The sequence below is a fragment of the Peromyscus eremicus genome, chromosome 20 (assembly GCF_949786415.1).
Source record: "Peromyscus eremicus chromosome 20, PerEre_H2_v1, whole genome shotgun sequence".
Classification (NCBI taxonomy): Eukaryota; Metazoa; Chordata; class Mammalia; order Rodentia; family Cricetidae; genus Peromyscus; species Peromyscus eremicus.
In genome coordinates this window covers 13,216,427-13,229,576 of record NC_081436.1, presented here as the reverse complement: position 1 = coordinate 13,229,576, position 13,150 = coordinate 13,216,427, and positions in this window count along the sequence as shown.

Here is a 13,150-nt window from a genome sequence, read left to right as displayed (position 1 = left end):
AACATCCAGAATGGTTTGAAGGCATCTGGCTCAGACGATACAGCCTCATGGACTATTCCATAATTCTAAAATTTTCTTTGTTTCCCCATAAGATACAGCGCCCCCTTCCAGCAGGAAGTAGTAAGAGAAGCTACGCCCAAATTCCCAAATTATATGTAATTTTACTTTGTTAAGGTTAAAACCTTCCTTTTTGAAAAAAAAAAAAAGGGAAGTGCTGTGGGATGTATGGCAAATGTGTTGCTAATTAATCAATAAAACACTGATTGGCCATTGGCTAGGCAGGAAGTATAGGCGGGGCAAAGAGGAGAATAAAGCTGGGAAGTGGAAGGCTGAGAGAGAGACACTGCCAGCCGCCATGATGAGAAACAGCTTGTGAAGATGCCGGTAAGCCACGAGCCATGTGGCAAGGTATAGATTAAAGGAAATGGATTAATTTAAGCTGTAAGAACAGTTAGCAAGAAGCCTGCCACGGCCATACAGTTTGAAAGCAACATAAGTCTCTGTGTTTACTTGGTCGGGTCTGAGTGGCTGTGGGACTGGCAGGTGAGAGAGATTTGTCCTGACTGTGGGCCAGGCAGGAAAACTCCGGCTACAACTCCCCAAATGGGTGAGTTATAGGGACTAAAATATTCTCTCAGATGTCCCTGTCTTACAATGGCCAGAATAATGGTCTTGAGCCCCTCTATGGCTTCCAGTATGAAGTGGGCATTGTTTCAGGTAGAAAAAAATTGATGGGACCTTTTTGATGTACTAGAACTGGTAAAGAGGTTGTGGCTTGACCTCTAGTCTCCTCATCTTTCCAGATTGAGGGGGTACAGATTGGTTTCCACCAGAGGCAGACCTAGGGTCTCTCCTGGAGGCAGGGCCAATTTTAATTGAAATAGAGATAGGTTATCTCTGCCTATTAGAAGGGCAGGAGTTGTGGACACTATGAGGGATGGGTGTTGGAAAGGAAGTTTCCCTGTTAATAGGCAAAAGGCTGTGTATGAAGAGGACAATTGTGTGGGGTTGGAGGCCTGGAGAAGAGGGCAATACTGAATATCTGGTTCTTTTGATTCCCTCAGGGTTCAACAGCATTATTTCTTATATCAGGGGTAGCAGTGTAAATGTCAGCCCAGGTACTCTATTGGACAAATCATGGGTGAACTCTCCCTCTGACTGTATAAGGTCAAAGCAAGCCATTCTCCAGAAGTTCAGGGTGTGCCATTATACCCGAGGCTCTTCAAATTGGACTAGCATTTCAGGAACTTGAAGCGAGGACCAAAGACTTGTCAGTACTTAGATGAGGGAGAGGGCCTAGTGCCCTTGAAGCTCAGGGGACATGTTACCCACTCATGACTGTCTTTGCAGCTGGGACACAATCCAAGAGGAGGCAGAACAAGTCTATCGTAGTTCTCTCCTTCTTGGGGAATTTCCTCCAGAAGTTCCCTGGATGTGGGGTTCACCAGGGGCTTGTGTTGGGTATTTTATAAGGCCACTGGGTCCTCTCATTTCCCTTACCCATCCTGTCTACTATTTGCCTCTGGGTGGCTCTTCCTTCCTGCCCTGTCCCTTGGGAAAAGAAGCAGCTCTCTCGAACACACCTCTGCTTTCTTATCTGCCTAACCCCTTTCTAACTCCCCCAAAGCACCCTTGAGCAAGGTGGTGACCTTAGGCACCTGACTGGTGGGCAGGTCATATAAAAGGCCTGGGAGTTTAAGAAGGCTAATTCCCTATTATAGTTTTGTGGGTTTTTTTTCCTCCATAAAATCTATCTTGAATGAACATCTTTGAACTGTTGGTGTTTTCGTGCTTGCTCTCTTGTGTGATGATCTTTACTAAGCAAATGTTCATTTTCTCAAGTGCCTCCTGTTTTACTGAACAACATTATATTTTTTATATTTATATTAATGAGAATAAGTACAACTGATTTTGAAATGTTTTGTCAGGTGCACTAGTTTTCTCAAGATCTGCTTTTAGAAAAGGTGGGTGAGGGTGAGTGTGGATGCTTGCCCCACAGGCACAAGACACCCGGTTTGAGTTCCAACCCCATAAACAAGCAGGACGAATGGGTTTTATCTGCTATAGTCGATATGGCATTGAATGACTGCTCCAGACTCAAATAGTCACAAGAAGCCTTTTTAAAGCCAAAGACTATAGACTGATATTCTATGGTAATAAAAACAGTTTGTACTTTTTTATTCTTATAATTAGTTGATTTAGTGAGCCCATATTAAGTCTTTTTAAAAAATTTGTTGATGTGCAGGTCAATATAAAACTTAGGGGGAAATGGTGGAAATAAGGACTGAGATGCATTCCCTGGCCTCCTTTCTGTCAGTGTTTGTTCCTTCTGCTTTACACAATGGTGGATGAGGCACAGCTATTTCTAACACACTTTTCAACGCTCTTCTGATCTAAATAATGAAAACTGAGTCTTTCAAAAGATGTAGACAAAGGTTATGTCTAAACCACCACTTAAAAAAAAACAACTAAATTCATGCTATTGGAAAATCTCTGGAAACAACAAAAAAAAGACATTGGGGGGACCACAAAGGAAAAATGCCACTGCTGAAAGGCTGTGGTGCTGCAGCAATGGTACTGTAGCACAGTACTCCATCCACACAGTGGTACTGCAGCACAGTACTCATATCTACATAGTGGTACTGCAGCACAGTACTCACATCCACACAAGACTTTGAGTGCTGGACACAGAAAAGAAGCATCTAAGCATCCCAAATGTCCCAGTTCCAACAAACATCATTTCTGACTTATCTGTATCCATTAATAACAGCAAAGTATCTCAAAGCATAGATTTGATTAAATGTTCCAAACGAGGCAATAAATTTGTTGGTCATACTTTAAAGTGTCACAAATAATGAAAGCTAAAATTTACTCTTCAAAATAAATGAAGCAAGTCAATCTGTAGTGCTGTGACCTTGCTTTAATAACATGGAGTTTTTAAATCATCCGTTTGCTAATCAAAGTCCTGTTACAATCTTTAATAGAGAGCCCTCTGTTCTAGTTTCCTTCCTTGTTTTAATGAGGCAGCACTCATTTTCCATGAAGTGTTATTTAAAGTGATATTAAGATCAACAGAAATTCATTAAATATTTACTGAGGACATGTCAAACAGAAGACTCATTATTCATGCACCAACAGACTACTTTATAGACTGAATTATTTACATATTCTGGGGCAAAAGGCATCGCACCATGTCAAGCCAACTCTCACATCACATTCCCACATCCCTAACATCCAATCCATCTCTTCAGTTACCCAGGGATTTTTAACTATTTTTCTCCTTTCCAGACAACTCAGATGATATTATATCTCATGGCCCTCTCGGCTTATTTTCATCATTTATCCATGTACACACTCATTTAATAACAGCTTTTGTATATTTGACATAGAACATGTCATTTCTATCATGTTTAGAAGGTAAGTTAGTCTATTTTGTACCGCTGAAGCAAAAAACCTAAGGCTAGGAACTTTATACAGTAAAGGCCTTTTTTTAAACTCATAGTTCTGAAGGCCCAAGTGTATAGACTCAGGTTCTGGTGAGGGCCTCACCATGGCTCTGCTTGTGATTGTAAATCATAAAGGGGAAACTGTGTGGGAGAGTGTGTATGCCAGATACAAGGTGCCAGGCTTAATTCATAGCAACCAGTTTTCATAGTGGCTCATCCAGACTGAAAGAGCAAGGAATGCATTAATCCATCTTGATGGCATGTACCTCCCAGAACTGCCACTGGTTTTGAAGCCTCAACAGAACTTGTTTGAGAACAACTCATATCTAAACTAGAGCACATGGTAATTGTAGCAACATGATAATTGCAACAACATCAGCAGGTTTTACAGTAGAAGCAACATGACCCATATGTTGGCTGCTGTGACTTGATCCTGTATAAGTTTCCATCTGGAATGCAGGCTAAAGAGACATCCTCATGGTAGTGAAGCATCTGGGGCCGAGTCTGCGGAGGCTTTGACACACACTTGATTCTCATTATTTGCAGTAGTAACATTTAACTTAGGACAGAGTATAACATCTTACAGGTTTATTATGAACAACCATGGTGGAAAATTAATATAACCTCCCCAAATTCTCCTAGTCTCAGCACTGTTGTCTAGGCCAAGGCCATTGAATGTTGACACAAAACAAATACAGAGATCAATCCAGATACAGGTACAGATGTGAACTTTCTCCATTAAGGAAAGTATCTATAATTTCCAATAAAATTGCTTGCTACATTTATGAAAAAAAAGAGATAAGTGGTTGATAAGTTGAATCAAAATATTTTTACCAAGCCATTTGGCACATATTTTAGCTTGTTTTGGGTATTCAGATTTGGTTAGTTAGTAAATGAAGAAACTGTGGGGGAGGCTTGCACTTCCATCCATGAAGGATTGTACACAGATCATGTACACCTAAATAAATAAAATTTACTTGGATTAATTACAGATCCATAAAATGATTTATTTTTAAAAGAACCCACAATAATAATAATAACTATAAATCTATGATAAACATAAACTTAGAGTTGAAAAATAAACCATAAGTTTTCCAAAACAGGTTATTGATTAATTGATTTTGTGTGTGTGTGTGTGTGTGTGTCTGTCTGTCCGTCTCATTCTGTAGCCCACACATATGTGGACTTACTGTGTCGTGTAGGGAGTGTGAGCTACCACACTAAGCTATGATGCAGTTTCTCTGCTGTAGTATCACTCTTGTTTAAACTACGTGACTAGTGGGAATGAAGAGGACCCAATGCAATGGAGGGCAATACATGCCATTTTGTTTTCTCTCCCCACCCCAGAAACAAAATCCTAACGTAAGAGATGATTGCAAGCCGGGCGGTGGTGGCGCACGCCTTTAATCCCAGCACTCGGGAGGCAGAGCCAGGCGGATCTCTGTGAGTTCGAGGCCAGCCTGGGCTACCAAGTGAGTCCCAGGAAAGGCGCAAAGCTACACAGAGAAACCCTGTCTCGAAAAACCAAAAAAAAAAAAAAGAGATAATTGCAAAACTTACAAATTTTTCTGTAAGAGTCTTTCTATGCTTGTGAAACGTGTTTCACAGTCTGGTGTATTAAAAGTGTGGTCCCTATCAGGAGGCTCAATTTAAGGAGATTCTGGGAACTTTAGGAGTCGAGATATCGTTGCAAAAAGTACCTTTGCAGGTCATGTAGAATTCTGAATCCTGTTCTTTTCCTTTGCTTTCTGTCACCAACAAGGTGACAAATATTTTCTGCCTCCTGCTCTTTCTGACACAATGTTCTACCAAGTGCTCAAAGCCAAGAGACAATGGACTGAACTCTCTAAAATGAAAAGCCAAGACATTCCCGGTCAGGTTGTTTATAACAGGTATTTTGTCCCAGTGACAAGAAAGTAACTAACCATAAATACCATATCCACTTTGTAAGAATATGTACACAGGGGTGATGCCCAAGCTTCCAGAGGGTAGAAAGAAAGAAGATCAATATACAAACAGGTGCCCTTTCTCTTTGATAAAAACTTTTATTGGTATATATTAACTGTGAAAAATAAGGGTTTTAATATAATGGTTCCATACACATACATAATGAACTTTAGACATATTTGCCTATCTTACTTTTTTGTTTACAAGCAGATTTTTGGCTTATTCAACCTTCACGTGGCTACTGGGATTTATTTTGTTTTGAGGAACATAATAAGAATTTTATTTCACTGTAGAGAAGGATCTAATGATGGGTCTGTATAAGGAAAGAAGTAGATGCTTAAGTGTATATTCACGAGAAAAGTGAAAAATTGTGGGGCTTAATAGAAAGTTTATTTTAGGCTATCTGATAAGCAACATTCTATTTTGTATGTATGATGGGTGCATGTGTATGCATGTCTATTTATGGGTGTAGTTACCTGTGGGGGGCCTGGGAGGCGACATCAGAATTCTTCCTCTGTCACTTTCAACCTTGTTGTTGAGACGGAGTCAATCTAGAGATTGCCATTTCAACTAGAGTGGTAGGCCATCAAGCCCCAGGATCTCCCTGTCTCTCCCCTCTGAGGCATATACTGCCATATGTGGCCTTCACGTAGTGCCAAGGATTTGTGTGCTGGTCTTCATACATCAGGAGCACTTCCTTCACTGTGCCGTCTCCCCATCCCATAGGTGACATTTTAGACAGTCACAAAACACTAGATTTTCAACACATAAAAAAGGGAGAGTGAAGACAGAAGACTGAACATTGGATTAAACGATATTGAGAGGAGGTAACGTGGTCATGTAGCTCTGAAGCCATCAGGTCGAACATGCTTAGTGTCTTCTGGGCATAGGATGAAGTCAAACTTCTAAAATTTAATTTTTAGCTAAAGTTTTGTTTATCACAATGCTTTTTAATTTTTTCTCAAACTATGTACAGAAAAGAACAAATGTTCCTTTGATTTCTAATTAATCACATACTGAAAATCCTCTCAAAAGCAGTTAAATGAATCACTGCAAATGAGAAATGAAAGAAGACTAGAATATACATGAAATATATAAATATATAAATATAAAAGGATCACCTTTTGGACCTTAGATCCCAGGGACATAAAATTACTCTGACATTCTGTTATATAGAGAGATCAAAATCCTCATTCCTTTTGATGGCGAGGTGTTTTGTAGTTGTTTGTTTTTGTTTTGTTTTGTTTTGTTTGTTTTTTTCCAACTTGACTCAAGTTGGATTCATTGTGGAAGAATCTTAATTGAGGAATTGTCTCCATCAGTTTGAGCTGTAAAAAAATCTATGAGGCATTTTCTTGTTTAAAGATTGATGTGAGTCAGGCCAGTCCACTGTGGGCAGTACCAAGTCTGGACAGTTGGTCCTCAGTTTTATAAGAAAGGAAGCTAAGCAAGCCATGGGGAGCAAGCTAATAAACACTCCTCCTCCTCCGTGTTCTCTACCTCCGTTCTTGCTTAAGTTCCTGCCCTGATTTTCTCCGTGATTGACTGGGATTAGGATGTATAAGCCAAACACCTTCTCCTCAAATTCCATTTAGCTAAAGTGTTCATCACATCAACAGAGAAGTAAACCAATACAGTCTTGGTCTTCGTCTCCATCTGGTCACAAATCAACACTACAGTGTTCTAGACTGGTACCAGTTCACAGCCACATTTTTTTAAATGTAGGCAATTACATCAAGGGCCTTGTGCATACAAAGCAAGAATCTGCCAACGAGCTAAATCCCCAGGCACAGAACATACTTGCAATTGAATTCCAAAGGTACACTAAGTCTAATACACTTGCAATTGTTCTAAATAAGTGACACTATTCTTACCAATCTTTGATTACTTCTTCTCAGCTGTGATCATCATAAACCTCTAAGCCTGTTCTTCTGACTTTACACATTAGTATATCTTGATTTTGTCAGTATTAGACAATCTCAGATGCATATGGATGAGGGGGGGCAGATAAAAGTCTATAGTGTAGCTTCAGTTACACACAATGTTCTTCTGATATTCTCTCACCGGAAAGTATTCCAATTTTAAAAATTTATATTAATCATTTAAATATAAGACTTCAGAAGTCTTCCTGAATACTTTCAAAAGCACATGAAAACACAAACAGTGAGAAAAAATATTCCAAAGATTTGTAACAGCAAAGGCTCATGTCGTGGATATGGTGAGAACTGTACAGGTGAGATGTCAGAAGGCAGAGAGCAGCTGGACTTTTCAAAGTCAGAAACTGACAACTGGCTGAAATTCTCTTGCATTTAAATGAAATCATTATTTTGAAACATCCTGCCAATCTGGAGCCATTTACAGCATTTTAGATGACAACATAGAACCTGTAATAACTATCATGTTTGAAAGTCAACATGTCTCGTTTTCATTCTTGAATAATGATGTGTGAATTATTCTTTTTCAATATTTAGTGAAATCCTTTTTTATTTTTTTTTGTAAACTTCTTGGGTGATGTTTTCAAATACATACATGCAAAACAGGAATGTAGGAGTATAAAAGTAGCAGGCAGATAGACTTCAGAATATCCCCACTGATGTTAGGGCTTGGCTCCTCAAGTTGTGAAGGCTTTCAAGCCCAGACACAAGCAACTCTTGTTCCTGTTAGGATATTGGTCCTGCACACAGCAGCGATATTGTCCAGTCACCACCCAAACATTTGAATGGCTTTTCAGAATCATTATAATTGCCATCAAAATTGTCCACTGTAAAAAAAAAGGGGGGACAGTGAATTTTAAAAGGCCTCTTAAAAGAGCATATTCAAATGAGCCTTAACATTTCAACCATCATCAGAGAAAGCAAATTAAAACTAAACACAGTGTCATTACCTATGCACTAGACTGTATAACATAAAAATCAGCAGCATTAGGTGCTGGCTAGGGAACCCCCTGACACACAACACACTGCTTGAAGAAGTATAAATTACTGCAATCATCTCCCAATCCCCCTGCCAATATCTGAACTAGAAAATGCACACATTTATGAGAATACCACTATGACGTTGGAATATATTCTATAACCTAAGTGTGTGCTTTGGCTATATAATCAAAGTGCATGACTGGGTTTTAAAAAGTGGTTTTCCAGGCGGTGGTGGCGTACACATTTAATCCTAGAACTGGGGAGGAAGAGGCAGGCAGATCTCTACAGAGCGAGTTCCAGGACAGCCAGGGCTACACAGAGAAACCTTGTCTCGAAAAACCAAGACAAAAAGTGGATATCTGTGATTTGCATTTCCTTTATATCATGTGTGCCCCTCTTCACCTGTCCTTCCAAGTCTGGAGGAAGCCCCCACCACCACTGCTCTGCTTATCACTGGGTGTTGCATGCTGCACTGCACTCATGGTTGGAGAGGACATGAACTTGCATCACGTGGTCCCCCTTCGGTGATAATCAGCCTCGCATGTCTGAGAGATGCAGGCTTTCTTTCCCACTACTCAGCCCCCTTCCTCCCTCGTTAGGATGCTCTGACTTGCTCGAGAGGCTGAGGCAGCTCCAGATCCTGCAGTATTTCCTGCTTCCAGCAGAAGCACAGACCCCTGCTTTGGGAAATCCTGGCCTAAAGCCTTCTTGGCACTCCAACCATAAAGGACAGGCATTTTTTCCTTCTCTCTCCCTCCTACAGGATCTCTGCCTGAGCCCTGGAATGGAAACTCACCTTCCCCAGAGATAAGGATTTTACTTCATGTGATTGACGGGTCCAGGAAAGTATCCAGTGTTCTCTATTCATCCCCAGGGGCAGGCTGCCAATCACATCCATGCAAACTTGCCTCTCTGTCAGACTGTCCAGTCTTTCTTCTGCTTCCAAAATTTCTGGTCTGCTTATAAGACTTTTAGAGAATATAATATAGAAAAAAATAAGAGGAATTATTGTTAATGATAACTATGAACTTCAAAAGCTAATAAACACAGGCACCCTGAATGGCAGTCTTATTAGGCAAATATCTGCTAGCCCATCAGCATGGAGGACTCATACATAACTGGAAAGGCAATAAACGGGTCCTGATTCCACAGAGGTTGTCATCGCCCTCTAGTGGAAGCAAGTGCTATCGCAACCATTTAATGCCATAGACCTTTCTCAAACTTTGAATTAATCATTGAAACTTGGTAATTACAGAAACTACCGTTTTGAGACAGTAATAAACAGTAGAGTGTTTCATTTTATTACATTAAATAAATGTAAATTATTTGATGTGGTCTGCCATCTTATTCAGAGAAAGAATAAAGAGCAAACAGGAAGGAGAGGACAGGAGCCACAGAGCAGGGAACTTCTCTAGTGTGGGCTCTGCCTGTGAAAGGAAATCGGCACTAGGTATCTGAACCTAAATTTTATTAATGAAATGCATGTTATCTCTGCTTCTACTAAATCTAAAGCATGAAAACAGCTAAAGAATAATCTTCTAAATGTGTTCCAATCTTTTAACCCGCACCAGGTACCAATCACTAGATTTAAAAATGCCCCCATAGGTCTTCTGCTTCTAAAACCAAAGGGACGTCTGCCTACCCCACCTCAACTTGTACATCAATTTGGCTGAAACCTAGCTTTTCAGATTTTAAATTTGAATGGCAGAACTCAGTTCTAACTCTGAGATTTTCCAAGTTAGACTCTATCATAGTGTCTGTTAAAATGTAAGTTCTATATACATTCAAATTAGGTCATTGTCACATCTCATTTTTCACGTTGGTGTTTAAATGATTCTGCAACTTCACCACTGTGGCTGTCAGACTCATTTAATAACCAGTTCATGATACACTCAAGCTTTACATCAATTAAATGCTCAAAGCCCCAAAACTTCATGAAGTTTCTGCTTTGTGAATGCTCCTCATCTATAGGCAGCAAAAGCATGAGAAAGCACTTTCTTTCCACATAGAAATCTTCCAAGAGAAAAAAATGTATCCAAATATGAACCTATATGGTCAAACATACTAAACTGTATTTGAAGTCCAACTCTCTCACTTCTTGCTGAGTAAGTAAGGGCATTGGCAATGTTTTATTTTGTGGTAGGGGAAAGCCCAAAGACAAAGAACCAAGAAAGACTCATCCCTCCACATGAAGGGACAGGAACAAACATGAACCAGACTATCAGAGGAAACAAGGCATCGTGGACATCAGAAAAGCAAGGACATCAGAAAACAAGCACTGCTATGGAAATCCACAAGCCATCTAAGACTGTCATATTTGACTTGTGTGTGGAGTGTTGTATTCCCATGCATGTGTCATTTGTATACAGGTGTGTATGCACACTCGTGTGCCTGCTTGTGGAGGCCAGGCATTGATGATGTCATACTGCTCTCTCTCTCTATTGCTCTCCACCTTAATTTTTTGAGACAGGGTCCCAAAAATGATCTAGAGCAGTGGTTCTCAACCTTCCTAACGTTGTGATCATTTAGTGCAATGCTTCACGTGGTGGTGAGCCCCAACCATAAAATTATTTTCGTTGCTGCTTTATAACTGTAATTTTGCTACTTTTATGAATGGTAATGTAAATATCTGTATTTTTTTAATGGTCTCATGTGATCCCTGTGAAAGGGTTATTCAACCCCCAGGTTGAGAACCACTGATCTAGAGCTTACCAATTTTGCTAAACTGGCTGGCTAGTGAAGCCTCAGGATCGTTCTGCTAAAATTACAGGCATGGGCCACCATGCCTGGCTTTTTTTTTTTTTTTCAGCTGTTGGTATCTGAACTCAAGTCTTCATGCTTAGCATTTTACCTACCAAACCGTCTCCGCAGCCCCATATGTGATTATTAAGTGAATGGCTAACCCTTAGCATTTCGTTCAATTCTTGACCTTCTGCTTCGTGAGTCCCAAGGCACTGGCTTGATGACTCAGATTTGTTACAGGTTCTTGGGTGCTGCTAGTGTTGCTGGTCTGGGGGAAGTGTCACATTTTAAGAGTCATATATATATGTATATCCTTTGGGTTATATGGTGCAACTTTCTAGACGACCAGCAATTAATGTTTATTTGAGATGCTCAGGGCCAGAATTGGAACAGCTCCAGAAAAGCAGAAAGATTTGTCCCCTCACCATAACTTCAATATTTTCAGTAAAATACTTGCTAATACTTTTTTGTGACAAGGGCTGTAAGTTGCCTATGGTGACTCTGTAATGGTACCTCGGATGAACTTTGTCTTGCTGAGTGCCAGTACCTGGAAGAGGGAACCTAAGAAAAACAATTCTGTGAAGAAAAACAACTCAAAGGTACTGGTTCTTTGCAATGGTCAACCTGACCTTGCTAGTTTTTGCTAATTGCACATTTTGGCTTTTGTGACGATCTCTTAGCTTGCAGCTGTGAGAAGGGAACCTTGAAGACTGCTGCCTTAGTTAGGGTTCTATTGTTGTGATGAGACACCATGACCATGGCAACTCTTATGAAGGACATTTAATTAAGGGTGGCTTACAGTTCAGAGGTTTAGTCCATTACTGTCATGGTGGGAGTATGGTAGCACACAGGCAGACATGGTGCTGGAGAAGGAGTTGTAAGTTCTACATATGGATGGGCAGGCAGCAGGAAGAAAATGCCACACTGGGCCTGGCTTGAGCATCTGAAATCTCAAAACCTGTCCCTGGTGACACACTTCCGTAGCTAGAGTTTTCCTGCCTGGCCCACAGCCAGGACAAATCTCTCTCACCCGCCAGTCCCACAGCCACTCGGACCTGACCAAGTAAACACAGAGACTTATATTGGTTACAAACTGTATGGCCATGGCAGGCTTCTTGCTAACTGTTCTTAGAGCTTAAATTAATCCATTTCTATAAATCTATACCTTGCCACATGGCTCATGGCTTACCGGCATCTTCACATGCTGTTTGTCATCGTGGCGGCTGGCAGTGTCTCTGACTCAGCCTTCCACTTCCCAGCTTTATTCTCCTCCTTGTCCCACCTACACTTCCTGCCTAGCCAATGGCCAATCAGTGTTTTATTTATTGACCAATCAGCAACACATTTGCCATACAGAACATCCCACAGCACTTCCCCCCCCCCTTTTTTTTAAAGGAAGGTTTTAACCTTGACAAAGTAAAATTACATATAATTTGGGAATTTGGGCATAGCTTTTCTTACTACTTCCTGCTGGAGGGGGGCACTGTATCTTTTGGGGACACAAAGAAAATTTTAGGATCATGGAGTAGTCTATGAGATTGTATTGTCTGAGCCTTCAAACCATTCTGGATGTTGGATCATCTGGGCCATGGTGTCATTGGAGACCTATCAGGGGGTCTTGGCTGGTCAAACCTTATGTACCTTAATCTGGAACAAATCCATAGCCTTTGGCTTTCTGTGGGAACAAAAGCAGAGTCTCCTTTCCAAAGTAACATATCCTTACATCCAAATTTTGAAGTCAAGGTATCTTTAAAATATACATATTGGTTTAACTCAACAGCTTTTACAATCAAATGTTTTTCTGCAGTTAAAAATTCCAAAGACAACACAATCCAGATTCTCTGTGTAATATTCATCTTCACATGGCTTATTTTATATTAATTTTACTGTCTCTTTAAAGACTTTACTTTTTAAAACTATGTATTTGTTTCTGTAACTGTATATATCACCTTTTTTGTCTCTTTCAAGCCTATGTATATTTTACACACATTGTAAACTATTACATCTGAATCTGTCTTATTGTGAATCTATTGCTTTAAACTGCAGCAGCTGTGGCTGCTGGCTCCGCCCACCTCAGCTTCCCAATATGGCGGTAGTAGT